Raw genomic sequence first — 15523 nt, 5'->3', positions numbered from 1 at the left:
GCTTGAGAGAGCAGGGGAAGGCAGCTGAATTGGGTTTTTATGGTGGACCCAGTGGTGACTCAAGGATGTGTGTTCCCTGGGGCAGGCAAGGGAATAGCACAATTTGCACCTTCTGCGGGCACCAAGGAGGGGTCACCCAGGCTTTCTTATCAATTTGCCCAGATGTGGGGCAGAAAAGAAAGAGCAGGTGAACATTAAGAAATTTAGTCCATTCCATCCATGTTGCTGCAAAACACATAATTTTACTCTTTTTACAGCTGAATAGTATTCCATTGTTTATATATGCCACATTTTCTTCATCCAGTCCTGCATCAAGGGACACTCAGGTTCATGCCACGTCTTTGCTATTGCGATTAATGCTGTGATAAACATATGAGTGCAGGTATCTTTTTGGTATATTGATTTCTATTCCTTTGGGTTCTCATTTATAAGTGGGAGCCATATAATGTGTGCACATGGAAGCGGAGTGTGGAACGATGAGCAGTGGAGACTTGGAAGGGTGGGAGTGGATGATGGGAAGTTGCTTGTTGGGTATAACATGTATTGCCCCAGTGATGTAGGCGCCAAAAATCTTGACTTCACCACAACATGAAAAGCGTTGTAAAAAAAAACTGCACCAGTACCCCCATGAATATACACAGATAAAAAATAAAGGGGAAAGGAAAAAAAGTGGAGTCAGATTGTTTATTATCCTTCTCTTCCTCCCCTCTGCCCTCCCCTCTTCTTTCGGTCCCTTCCTTCTTTCCTTGTACATGCACTGTTCTTTCTCTTTCGTCTGTCATTCTTTTTTTTCTGTTTTCATTCATATTACGAATTGTTATTTATCTCTTAAGAAGTCCTATAAATTGGTAGAGAAAGTACAGCCTATTTGACAGTGCCATAAGGAAGATAACTCCTTCAAGGCAGCGACTCCTGTATCACATGCCTTTATGGTTCCCGAAAAATTGGGCTTAGTAGGTTTTTTCACTTCTGAGCCTCCTCAGTTGCGATTTGAAGGATGTGCCATGTACATAAAGAAACAAATTGAGTCAGTTAATTGACTCCAGCACACTGCTACCATCTGTCTTTGAATTAGCGAACCCTGTAACAAATTAGATTAGTAATTAATAAAATACCACAACCTCAACGATTTATGATACTTTAAAATCAACATTTTTTTTTCACATTGTTTTGGGCTTCACCACATTCTAAGGCTGATATACAACTGTGTATTATAAAAATCATAAGAGGATCTAGTTATCAAGGTTCAAGTAGTTATACAGCCGCTCACACATACTATAGCGTCTCTTTGAAGCCCTAACACTTTTTTTAGGGCTTAGAAGAATCTGAGTACTGTTTCTTTATCCCATAATTTGAATTTGTAGATAAAACAAAAATTGTAATTCAGCTACATTTAAAAAAATAACCAGCTTATTTTCATGTATCTGTGCAATTCACTTTTGTCACTACAAGGTATCATTTAATAAAGCAAATATTTAGTAATGAGGTAATGAGGCTACAGTTTCAAGTTTATGACTGATTCTTCACAGTCCATCATTTGATTATACTGACTGCAAGGTGGAAAGATTTTGCGGTTTTTCTACCTGCAGCTGGAGATGATGATGTCATTCTCTGTCTTCCATGCTATTAACAGCTTTTACATCTCCATACTGCTCTTGTCTCTTTGTTTCGTCATCCCCTCTTCTACATGTTGTTTATTCTAAAAGAACTCTCTCATTGTAACATCTTCGAATTAGCTTTCTATTGTTTTCAGCATACTTAAGTTACCCATTTATACAATCTTACATGTGTTTTCTTTTGATGTATCAAGCATTAACTTATGCATAATCCCATATACCTTTTTCAATACTATTACTATTTTTCAAATATATTCATATGCTGTCAAAAGAAACCTTATAGGAATTGCCACTATTTGTATTGAAGTGATCTCTTAGTTATTTGTGGGATATAAAAGGAAATCGGAGATAACTACGGTTTATTTATTGAACAGCAGGAACTATATTCAGTATTTTTTAATGGTATCTCATAGCCCTTAAACAATAACCACATGATTGTTTTTATACCTTATAAAACTGCTAATCAAAAAGGATAAGTTATTTGGAAAAGAATTACATAACTAATGAATGGTAGGATACATAATTTTTAAACCTGATTTATTAGATACCAGATACCTCACTTTTTTTTTTTTAATTAAGTTGTATTCCATTCCTGGCTCTATCCCCGATAAGCAATATCTCTTTCCATTAATTTTTGTGAATACTCTTGGAATTAAAATATGTACCCTTAAGTTATTATAGTCTACTAAGAACTAATATGTCATTTTACATAAAATAACGAATATTATACTTCCATTTACCTCATTTTTATGCTGTAGTTGTCATATATATCTACTTAATAATAATAAAACAATAATAATAAATAACAATAACACATAGAAAAATAATATATTTGTTGTTTTAAACAAATGTTTCCTTTAAATGAGATCAGACAAAAATTAAACATTTATTTAATATTTCCAATAATCTTTATTTGTTATGGTAGTTACAAGGTTCCATCTGGTGTTATTATCTTTCAATTTGAAGAACTCTCATCTCTAATAGTGCAGGTCCACCAGCATAACATTTTCTGCTTTTCCTTACCTGTAAATATATTTATTTTGCCTTAATTTTCAAAATGTAATTTTCTGGATACACCATTATACATTGTTGGTTTTGTTGCTGTATTCCCACCAATCTGTTTTCTGGAACTCCAATTACACATAATTAGGCTATGAGATATTTTTCATAAGTCATCAAGTTTCCATTTTTTTAAATTATTTTTCTCTCTTAAGATCAGATAATTTTTATATATTTTAATACCAAAGGTCACAAAACATTTATTCTGTCTTCTCCAGTTTGCTGCTAAGAAAATACAGTAAATTTTTTATTTTAGATATTTTACTTTCTAGTTCTAGAACTTTCATTTAATTCTGCTGAGATTTCTGATATCTTCATTTATTATTAGCCTTAAGCTAATAATAGCCTATTTATTATTTCCCTTAAGTCCTGAAATTATTTATATATATTATTTATATATTATTTATAATATCTATGTATACTAAACATAACTCTGGGTCATATCAAAATTGGTTTCTATTGACTATTTTTTTTCCTGAACTATAAGTCACATTTCCCTGCTTTTCATATTTAATAATTAGTTTGTATTAAATATTGAGATAATATGTTGTAGAAATTTTATATTCTGCTTCCTTCCTCTAAAGAGCTAAAGAATTTTTTGTTATTATCATTGTTGTCATTGTTCTTGCAGGCAGTTCACTTAATTGAATTCAAACTATAAAAGATATTTCCTCTCAGGTGAGCAGGAGCTAAAATTTCCATTTAGTCCTTATATTCTTCCAGCTGTTGCTATTTGGGATGTCCTCAGACTTCCATAGTTTAGGGATCAGCCAAAAATTTCCAGAAACCTGGAAGCCTTGAACTCTGACCTTCAACTCTTCAGAAAAATAATACTGCAGTTTTCTGTTTTAGTGTTATTAATGTTTGTACTACGCCACATACTGTGGGAAATGGCCTCAGGCAAACCCTGTATAAACACAAATTTTACCAGTACTGTTCTATTATTTCAAGGTTCAACTCCTCTTTAATTTCTGTTTCCTTTTGGCCACTCTACCTTGGCTTAAAATAGTTTCATTTCATAATGTCTCAAAAGTTTATAATTGTGATTTGTGTGATGGTTGATTTGATGCAAGTTACTCTGCCACACCTGGAAGAACCCTACCCTCCTCTCACATTTATTCCCCTGTTTGGAATGTGTTTTATATACATAAAGTGTCATAGTTTCATGGTGAAATTTTACTAACTCATTGTTCAAGTCCCTTTTATCTGTACTTTATATATAATCTTTTAAAGCAATTATGTATTTAGTCTTTCACACAATCGGTTTCAACCACCATGACTTTGCTAATGACAAATGATATTTTTGTTCATCTTTCTTAGTGTGTAGTGCAGTTACAGACATATTAATAGCATATATTTTTAAATGCCCCATTTATCCCCCTAAGTGGTAGTAGTTTCCATTTCTATTATTTTTAATAGATTTTATTTTTACAGCAGTTTTGGATTTACAGAAAAAATGAGATAATAGTATAGACTTTCCAGATACCCACACCCAGTTTCCTCTATTATTAATATCATTCATCAGTATGGTACATTATTATTAATGAACCAATATGGATACATTATTATTAACTAAAGCCCATAATATATTTGAATTTCCTTAGTTTTTGCCTAATATCTTTTTATTGTTCCAGAATCCTATTCTATCAACTAACATTACAGTTAATTTTCAGGTTTCCTTAGGGTCCTCTTGGTTGTGAGAGTTTCATAAACTTTCCTTGTATTTATTTGGTGGAATTGACAGATTTAAAGAGAACTACTCAGATTTTTTGTAAAATGTCCCTATATTGGAATATGTCTGGCATTATTCTCACATACTGGCTTTTTAGGTTTCTGAGAGAAAGGGCAGAAACTTGAAAGTGTCATTTCCATAAGCTCATATAAAAGGTTCATATTCTTAACATGATTTATCACTGTTGATGTTAACCTTGATACCCTGGATGAGGTAGCTTGTCAGGCAGCTCCACTGTGAGGTTACTCTCCCCACCTCATTTCTATACTATGCTCTGTAAAAGAAAGTCACTATACATAGCCCATGTTTATAGAGCACAGAATTATGCTCCCCCTCCCTGAGGGTGGGATTTCTGCATAACCCATTTGTAATTTGTGATGGTTAATTTTATGCGTCACCTTAGCTAGGATATGGTGCCCAATTATTTGGCCAAACACTAGTCTAGATGTTGCTGTGAAGGTATTTTGTATTAATAGATGTCATTAATATTTACAACGAGTTAACTTTAAATAAAGCAGATTGCCCTCCATACTGTGTGTGGGCCTCATCCAAAAACTTGAAGGCTATAAGAGCAAAAACTGAGGCTTCCCAGAAAAAAAGAAATTTATTTTTCAGTACTGTAATATAGAAATTCTGCCTGAGTATAAGGAAAACACTCACACTGTCTTTTCTCTGCTCTCACACTACAATAATCATAACACAGACGACTTCTGTAACCAAATGTATAGGAGTTTCTCCCCACACAAAGAAGAAATCAATTCTGCCTTGGACACCAATTGTGGTGGGGTGGGGGCGGTCCTACAATTCAATTCTAATGGTATCTGGCTGGAGATAGCATCAGATTCCACAGGTTGAGGGCTCAGTCCTGCAATTCAACTCCCTACCTCCAATGCTAATCACAAGGCCCAGGTTTTTCACCTGTGCTTCTGACTAACCACCTGTCAGGGATCCTGTGAATCCCTCCTTGGTTTCCATTAATTTGCTAGAAGCACCTCTCAGAACTCGAGGAAAGAATTATTAGGTTAGTAAGTGTGAAATGTCCAATTTCCATAAGTACTAAGTTTGACAGTTGATATCTCTGACATCACATTTTGACACTTCTTGTTCTATTTTTACTGTGAAATTACATCCTCAGTCTTTCAAACACACTTGTTGACTTGTGATTCTCTTTTTTTAGATGCTTGTGATTAAGTGTCGAAATTGGTCGGCAGAGACAGGCCAATCCTCTTGCAAGACAGTGCCCGACCACATGTTGCACAAACAATGCTGCTCAAACTACAGAGGCTGGACTTGGAAACTATCTGTCTTATTTATATATATTTAACAATGTTACATAATAAATATATATAACATTTAACTATGTTATATTATGTATACACACACTAATATATATATTCTATGTGTGTGCATGTGCACACAAACCCACACACACACTAATATCACACTGAGTTTCCAGCCTGTTAGCATGTCCTACAGACACTGTTAGAAATTGTTTTCTCTGCCAGTAATTTCTGGAAGAGATTGTGTAGTATTGCTATCATTTCTTTCTTAAATGTTCAGTATAGTTTATCAGTAAAATCATCTGAGTCTAGTTTTTTCATTTTTGAAAGTTTATTGTTAATTCAATTTGTTTAGTGGATATAAGCCTATTCGGATTATCTATTTATCCTTGTAGGAGTTCTGATAGATTGTGTCTTTCAAGGAATTGCTCTATTCTATCTAAGTTATCTAATTTGTGCACAGAGTTTTTTATTGTATCCCTTTATTATCTTTTTAGAGTCTTTGAGATTACGTGATAGTTCTTTTATAATTTATTATAATAGTAATTTGTGTCTTCTCTCTTCATTCTTGGTTAGCCTACATGGAGGTTTATCAATTTCATTGATGGTTCCAGAGAGCTAGCTTTTGGTTTTATTGACTCCTATTTTCAATATAATCGATTTTTACTCTAATTTCTATTATTTATTTTCTTCTGCTTGCCTTAGGCTTAACTTTTTTCTTTTTTCCTTGCTTCCTAAGGAAGAAGGTTAGGATGTTGACTTTAGATCTTTTTTCTTTTCTAATATATCCACTTAATGTTATAAATTTTCTTCAAAGTACAATTTTAAATCCATCCCATGCATTTGAGAAGTTGTACTTTCATTTCCGTTTAGTTCGAAATACTTTTACTTTCTCTTAAGACTTCTTCCTTGTCCTATGTTATTTAAAGATATGCTTTTTCATCTCTAAATATTTTCATATATTCCAGCTATCTTTCTTTTTTTATTTATTTATTTTTATTTCAGCATATTACAGGGATACAAATGTTTAGATTGTGTATCTTGTCTTTGTCCCACCCGAGTCAGAGCTTCAAGTATGTCTATCCCCTAGATGGTGGACTCCACACCCATTAGGTGTGAATATACACATTCTCTCCTCCCCACCTCCCACCTGCCTGACACTGAGTGAATGTTATTACTCTATGTGTACTTAAGTGTTGATCAGTGAATACCAATTTGATGATGAATACATGTGGTGCTTGTTTTTCCATTCTTGTGATACTTCAGTTAGTAGAATGGGCTCCAGCTCTATCCAGAATAATACAAGAGGTGCTAGATCACCATTGCTTTTTGTGGCTTAGTAGAACTCCATGGTATATATCTACCACATTTTTTATTTCATTTTGACAATCTCTGTCTTTTAATGGGTGTATTTAGACCATTAATAGTGAAAGAAATTGCTTGATTACTGATTTAGTTGGATATTCTTCTCTATGTCTTCTCAGATTTTAATTGAGCATTTTATGATTCATTTTTATTCCATATCCATAACATATCAATTATACTTTTTAAAATTTTTGTTTTGTGATTGTACTAGGGTTTGCAATTTACATTTACAACTAATCTAAGTTCACTTTCAAATGACACTATACTTCTTCATGCTTATTACAGGTACTTTATAACAGAATATTACCAATTTCTCACTCTCATCTTTTATAACATTGGTGCAATTCATTTGATTTGTATATATATTGTAATCATTCAATACCATTTCAAAATTATTACTTTAACAGTTATCTTTTAGATCATTTTATAATAGAATAAGAAAAATAAAAGATTATTTTTCACTTTCATTTATTCCTTGTCTGACACTCTTTCTCTTTCTTTATGTAGATCCAAGTTTCTGACCTATATCATTTTCTCTTCTTGTATCATTTCTCATTTAACTTTTTAAAACATATTGTGTAGAGCAGTCGTGTTGGTAGTGAATTCCCTCAGTTTTTGTTGTGTGAGAAAGTATTTCTCCTTCACCCTTAAAGAATAATTTCACTGGAGATAGCATTCTAGGCAGTGTTTTTTTTCCATTGAACCCTTCAAATACTTCACTTTGCTACTTCTTGATTACATAATTTCTTATGAGAAGTCTATTGTAATTATTACCTTTGTTCCTCCATAGGGAAGTTGTCCCACTCACCCCTACCACTGGCTTCTTTCAAAACTTTTTCTTTGTTTAGCTTTCTGCAGTCTGAATATGATATGCTTAGGCATGTGTGTATTTTGATATTTATTTTGTTAGTGTTTTCTGAGTTTTCTAAATATGTACTTTGGTGTCTGGCATTAATTTTGAAAAATTCTCTGTTTTTAATACTTTGAATATTTCTTCTCTATTGTATATTTCTTTCTAATATTCTAATTATGCATGTGTTACATCTTTTGATAGTATTCCACATGATTGTGTATTTTGTTTTTTTTTTTTCATTCCTTTTCTTTTTAAATTTCAGTTTAGAAATTTCTATCAACATATGCTCAAGATTACTGATCCTTTTCTCTGGTGTGTCCAGCTTACTGACATCAAAGAATGCCATCAAAGGCATTCTTCATGTCTGGTAGAGTGTTTTTGATTTCTAACAATTCTTTTGGATTCTTGATTGTAAGAGAATGAATTTATGTATTTTTTAGCCACTAAGTTTGTGATACTTTGTTATGGTGGCAATAGAAAACTAACACAGTATAAAGAACAATGCTCTGGATGGTATCTCAGGAATCTTGTTCTGATGCTCATTAGCTATTTCTGTACAACACTCCTACATCACTTTAGAGTAAGGAAATGATAAGACTCTTGATGTCTAGAGTGTACAAATGTTTTCCCCCATTGAGACTGGGCATGAAGCCACCTAAATTTTGTCAAACAGGCATTTTAAGTGGCCTCTTTCTACACACAGATGTCCTTTCCCTCCCAGGATAGTCCTTGAAACTTGTAACCTGATTGACTCATGAGTGGAAATGGTTTAGAAATGTACTGCTCACTATGACAATTCTTCAGTTCTTTGCACAGAGAATGGACCACTATGGATAGCTGTTTTGTTAAATTTAAGTGCCCTAATTGACTACACTACACAGGGTTCCACCATTGATCAACTTGGGAAAACAGTGAAGTAAAGACTCAGTATTTTTCCTTTATCAATAAATCCCCCCCACAAAAGGCTCTCTTGACCTTGAAATAATATGGTTGTTTTTGCAGTGTGTGGCTCAAATATATTTACCAAAGTGCTTCAATCCAAGACTTCAGGTACAACTTAATTATATTTATTTGGTGCAAAACTTTAGTTTTTCACCTTTTTACAGCAATAGCTTGAAAGTAGATTATTTTTCCTATATTACTCACCATTCGAGGAATTCTGAGAATCATAAAATTATACAATGTTAGAGAGCATCCAATCCAGTGATTTTCAGACTTTATTGTGCATATTAACCATCTGTAAATCTTATAAAAATTCTGATTCATTAGGTTTTGTGTGGAGTATAAGATTCTTCATTTTTAGGAAGCTCTAAGCTGCTGCCAGTGCTGCTAGTCTTCTGAGGAGCAAGTCAACACTTTGTTTTACAAAGGAAATAAAGTTTCAGAGCTTCAGCTGCAACTTACCTTAAAGCATGTTTTCCAAAATGTTCTATTCAAAGATATAAAACTCCGAATCAACAATATTAAGTTATGTCCAGCATTAGTTCCATTACTCAGTTGGTGTGGTAGAGGGACCCTCTTTGTCATTTGTCATATTTATTTCCTAGGCTGGTTTGAAAGATACTCTAATTTGATTTAAGTCATTTTTTGCTTTTGAATTTGGTATAAAATAGTTCATATCACACAAAGTTTCACTCAAAATATGAAATAGGTAGTAAAAAGTTTTACAAGAAGTCTGACAACTTGTGCTAGGAAGAAGTCATTATACGGAGTCATAACCCTCCGTGTAACCTATCATTAGCCTAATGCTGTACCTCATTTTGGCCAATCCTGTTTGTTTATGTAAAAGAAGGATGAGAGATTGCAAGTATATGCAGGGGCTGAAATATTCAGAGGATTAATTATAAATATAGCAGGTGAGGTAACAGCTATTCTGGATAAAGAAAACAAATATGATATATTCTTTTGACAACATTGTATAAAGAATCATGTAAATATTAAAGAGAAAATAAAGCCTGGAGGAATTCTCAAGCTATCTGAATAACAACATATTTTTAAAACACCAAAAAGCATATATATGTAAAACAATAATCTACCCACCTCTAATCTATTAAATTTTCATTAACGCTTTCATAAAAGAAAAATTAGATTATGTTTTGTGGGATTTTGACATGTAAGATAATATAAGCATAATAAAAGAATCAAATGAACCTGTGTTTCTGGTTTATTGCTCATAACATTGGCATCAAATGGTCATCAATAAGTTATGGACAGATATAGATGTTCTTTGTTTACTAAACCTCTTCAGGGGGTAATAGTGGTTTTATCTCTGAAGTTATTGCTTCCACTCTTCTTCATAGCTATCTAAGGATTTTATGTTCTTAGATATTTGTTGTCTAATCTAATTGTGGCCTTAAGAATGTTGCTTTCAAAACAAAAACTGTCTCATTTACCTGGGCTCAAAATAATTTGTGGTACCTCGTACAATAGTAGAAGAGGCTGAAAGGATGCTGTGCTATTGCTGACATTAATTTTAGTTAGGAAATAGATATATAGCAGTGACTGCACAATGAGTAAAGGTATATTTTAAATATTAATAGTAATAATGGAAGTCACTTAGACACTTATTCAAATTTTTCATTCTAATGTTTTTCAACAGCTTTTTATCTATAGGCCTTTTCTTTGTCCTGTCTCATTGAAGTGTCTGATTTCTTATAGTTATTGTAGACTTTTCTCTACTTCATGTGTGTATGATAAATATGATTACATATTTATTTAAATATATAAATATTCATATGTGATAAAAACATATGTTAAAATTGCATTTCTCATTCAGAAAAACTAATATTTTCATATATTTTTTCCTGGTTATGTCCATGAATCAAATCTTGTTTAAATGTCAATATGTTAGAATCCCAGGATCCCCACAGTTCTATTTTATATTTTCTGTAACTCATTATAAGCTTGTGAAGATTAGATAATATCAGATGCTTATGTGACACTAGTTTGCAGGTGCTACTTAAACTATCTTACGTATTTATACTCATTCTTATTTGCAACTCCGTAGGCAGTTCCTACTGATGTCCTCATTCGATCAATGAGGAAATGTACACAAAACAAGACTAATATCTTATCTTAGAAAAGAATTAAGATTGAATTCTAGACAGTCTGTCTTGCTCATTAAGTAAAATGACAGATGTAAAATTAATTTGGACAATTGACACCAAGAACTATTTCATAAATGCTATTTTTTCCTCTGTACTTGGTCTTAATTTCTCCTTTTTCTTGTTTTTAATCTTGAAAACATTCAATTTTTTTCTCATTTAATATAAGCAAAAAGATTAAAAAGAAAAATCTTTAGTAACACTTAAATGTGCATGTTACATAGCTTCAGTCTTAAGATTAGCAATGGTAAAATCACAAATTTTATTTTTTGTATTCTCTATTGCATGAAAAAAGAACTTTAATATTTTATATTACTTTGACATTTTTCTGTATTATTTTGGCTCATTTTTTTAGTTAAGCCAATTTATTAGAGTTATGACTTTTTAAGTTAGCAAAATACTTCTTGATAGAATGGCTGAAAAATTCTCATTGACTATGCTGCTAAATGTTTTGTCATGCCTTCTGACAACAGAAATACTATAAACCTAAATATAGCCTATTTTTTTTCACATACTAAAATAAGAAAATTGAAGGGTGAAAAGAAAACTCTTCAGTTATAATAAACATCAAAGTATAACTTTGGTAACTAACTGATGTATTCTTATGACAAGAAAGAAATTGAACAATCCATATAGTAAACTTGATTATATCTGTTTGCTTATTACTATAACTCATGATTATCAGATAAAATGCATAATGGAGTGAAATAGCAACTTAATAGTTGCATAATAGCAGTTAGCTAAGTATACAAAATGAAATATCTTTTATAAAGCTTCAGAGTTTTCTTTTCTTTTTTTTTAAATTTCAGCTTATTATGGGGGTACAAAAGTTCAGGTCATATATATTGCCCATGCCCCCCCATCTCCCTGAGCTAGAGCTTCAAGCGTGGCCACCCCCCAGACAGTGAGCATTGCACTCATCATGTAAGTATACACTCATCCCCTCCCCCCACCCCTCACCTCAGTCCGATACCCAATTGGTGTTATTCCCAAATGTGCACTTAGGTGGTGATCAGTGAAACCAATTTGCTGGTGAGTACATGTGGTGCTTATTTTTCCATTCTTGAGATACTTCACTTAATAGAATGGGTTCCAACTCTCTCCAGGAGAACAAAAGAGATTCTATATCACTGTTATTTCTTATAACTGAGTAATACTCCATGGTATACATATACTACATTTTACTAATCCACTCATGAATTGATGGGCATTTGGGTTGTTTCCACATCTTTGCAATTGTGAATTGTGCTGCTATAAACATTCAGGTGCAGGTATCTTTGTCATAGAATGTTTTTTGTTCTTTTGGGTAGATGCCCAATAATGGGATTGCTGGATTGAATGGTAGGTCTACATGAATCTGTTTAAGGTATCTCCATATTGCTTTCCACAGAGGTTGCACTAAATATATGTGTTAAACTAATAAATGTTGGTACAATAAAATTATCTACTTAACAGATTTCTGGTGTGTTTTGCTACATTACTCTGACACATTTGAAACCACTCGACTTGGAGTTTTCTAAGAGTTAATAATTTGCATTTTTATCTGGATTATTTAAATATATTTTTTATTCAGTGAAGACTATCCAATGTAAATCTTTGTGGAGACAGTTTATGCTTCAAAGCAAGAACTACTGTTTGACTCTCAAAATTTCATTCAAAGAATGGAAACTTTGTGACTTGTATTCCAAGTGGTCACATATTCATAAATTAGCCAGGTTACATGTTTAAATAAGGAATTATTGATTAAACAGAAATCTTGGGATCACTAATGGAAGAGAAAATAATTTTTGGTCCTCATTCTTTTATTTTAAATTGTATTTTTAAAATGTTTTGAAAGATGTCTCAGTAGGTGGTAAACTTTGGGATTTCCTCAGCACCACATCCTGAGAATAGGATGTATCTGTTATTGCTAGAAAATATATAAGGACAATGTTATTATTTTTTCCCCCAAATTAAGTCATGATGAATAGAACCAGATTCAAGAAAAATGAGAGTACTCCCGAAGTTGCTGTGTACTGAATCAAGCCTCTGTACCTAGTTGTGAAGATTATTAATTAGGTATCCTCTAACTGATTATTAACCTCTAATTGACGCGTACCTTGTAGATAATGAGCATCAACAGAAAAAGAGCGCAAGCTTCTGGATAACTGGCAATGTGGAAAAGCTGCACAGACCCCAGAGCTGGTGGCTTCCTGCAGCTGAGGTTGTCCACACCCGCTCAGCCTCATCTCTCATGGTCACACTTGGGAGTCATAAGACATTGGCTGTGCTGTTGCTGTATATGTCATGATTGCTCTCCTTCATTCTTTCTTAAAGCTAAATAAACTTGCTGCTGGGTGAAGCCTAGTGTGCATTATTAATATAATGATAATCTAAACCTAAACCTAAAACTGCTGCTTCTAGTTGAACAGAGTAAGGGCTGCAACTGTTAACCATCTGCGACTATCCAAAGGGAAACTAATGATAAATGAATTCACCTGCCCTGTAGAATAAAGGAGAGGCTCATGATGTGGTACAAATCATACTGTGGAAGAAATATAAAAGATGATGAGTTGTGGGTTTGAATCCTAGGGATGACAGAAATCTTTGTAGCGAACAGTAGATCCTGGAGCCCTGCTCCAACCCACACAGCCAGGCAACTTCGTTGTCCTTTCTCTCTTCACTGCTCCTTAATCTCTGACTACAATTCTATCTTTTGAGGAAATTAAACCAGTAAGGACCACAATTGAGGAAAACCAGATGCCACGGAAGTCAAAGGTGAGTTAGATGCTGAAAATAAGTGAATTGTGAAAATCTGCCACAGAATGATCAAAGCTGCAGCCTGCATTTCCACTTCTTCTTAGAATTTACGTGGCCAGATATGATTTTCTTCTCTAAACTTCACACCAAGACAGATGATTAGTATATTATCCTGCACAAAACTGGTTGCAGAAAAAAATGTGTGAGATTTTGACATTTGGGTGTCCAAATAGCTAAAGAAAGCAAACTTTACTTGCTCCAAGATTATCTTCCGATAAAACCTACTAATTGATAATTTTTGCCCAGGCCCAAAGATAAGGTTTCTGATTTGCTTTATAGTAAGTATTTCATTCTCAAACAGGGATAGACCAAGTTCCCCAGATATCTGATAACATATCTGATAAAAAATAGAAACCAAAATGCCATGTAGATAAAAGACATTTAAGAAAACAGTGATAATTCATGAGGCAGAATAAATTTTTAAAAAAACCACAATTAATACTGAAAAAAAAAAAGAATATATATCCATGGAACAAGAATAGGATGGATGATACAAAATATAACAAAGAATGAACAAAAATAACTTTTAATATTAAAAATAGGACAGCAGAAAAGTCTACTGAGGAGTAGGCAAGATAAAGTTTCTGAATTCTATTGGAATTGTGTATATCTGTTAGATGTACAAAAGCCAAACAGGCGAATGATAGGAAAGAGGACATCTGATGTTTTAACATCAGAAAGATGAAAAACCTCTAACCTCCTCTGCACTCTTGCTCAAAAAGTTATTAGAGAATGTGCTTCATCAAAATGAAAACATAAACCAAGGTAGAGAAATAAACCTAGAAAGAAAACGGACATTCAGCACAGGAGAACCTGAAGGAGCAGTCCTAGTTGGACATCTCTGCAGCAAGCCAAGAGAAAAACTATTTCAGGTAAAAGAAGAACACCTCTAAAAGAAATGTTGTGGGGAGTAAAGGAGGAGGAGAAAATAAATAGAATTTATAGATTATCTGGTCACTTGACCATGTAGAAAATAATACTGAAAGGTGATTAAGACCTCTAAATATAAGTTTAGAAATAGTCAGCTATAAATATGAAAAGAAAAGAAAAGAAAACAAAACAAATAAAAAAAATGCTGCAATTATCAACTCTAGGGGAAGAAGGGTTTATGCAGTGGAAGTATAATCATATATATGCTACCTATTTCAGTAGTAAATTTACAGAGTTATAAAGATTGAATATTGATTTAATCAAAATCATAACAACTATAATAGGATAGGAGAGAACAAGAAGGAGAAGTTTAGGGCGTTAAAACATATAATATGCAATAGGTCATGTCTAAAATTGGTGTATCAGGAGATATTAGTAGCAGTAGACTGGATTATCTGTTGCCAACTTGTCAAGCATCAGGCCCACCTTCTTTAAGGTCTTCTTTAGAAAGTAGAAGGTAGGAAATATATTTTCTGCATCCCCCTTCTTCTTAGGGTTCCAATAAAAAAGTACCTGTGTGACATTTGAAAGGTAAAGCAGAAAGACACACCTTTACTATCAGGTGGCAATTGAGGATAGACACTTGACAGAAGTGAGGGTTCACAAAGTCTCCAGGTGACCTTTTTGAGAGTCATCTTCACTTGTGCTGGTGACTGAGGGGTTTGCATAGGGAATGTCGAATGTCCAGAGAGTCTTGAGATCTACGGCAGCTTTGGCTCAGGCTGCAAGACCCACCTGTTTGCACATTGAAGCCAAGATGCTCACTGGCTGTTTTCCAGACTTTT

The sequence above is a fragment of the Lemur catta genome, chromosome 1, assembly GCF_020740605.2.
Source record: "Lemur catta isolate mLemCat1 chromosome 1, mLemCat1.pri, whole genome shotgun sequence".
In the NCBI taxonomy this organism is placed as follows: Eukaryota; Metazoa; Chordata; class Mammalia; order Primates; family Lemuridae; genus Lemur; species Lemur catta.
This window is presented reverse-complemented; position numbering follows the sequence as displayed.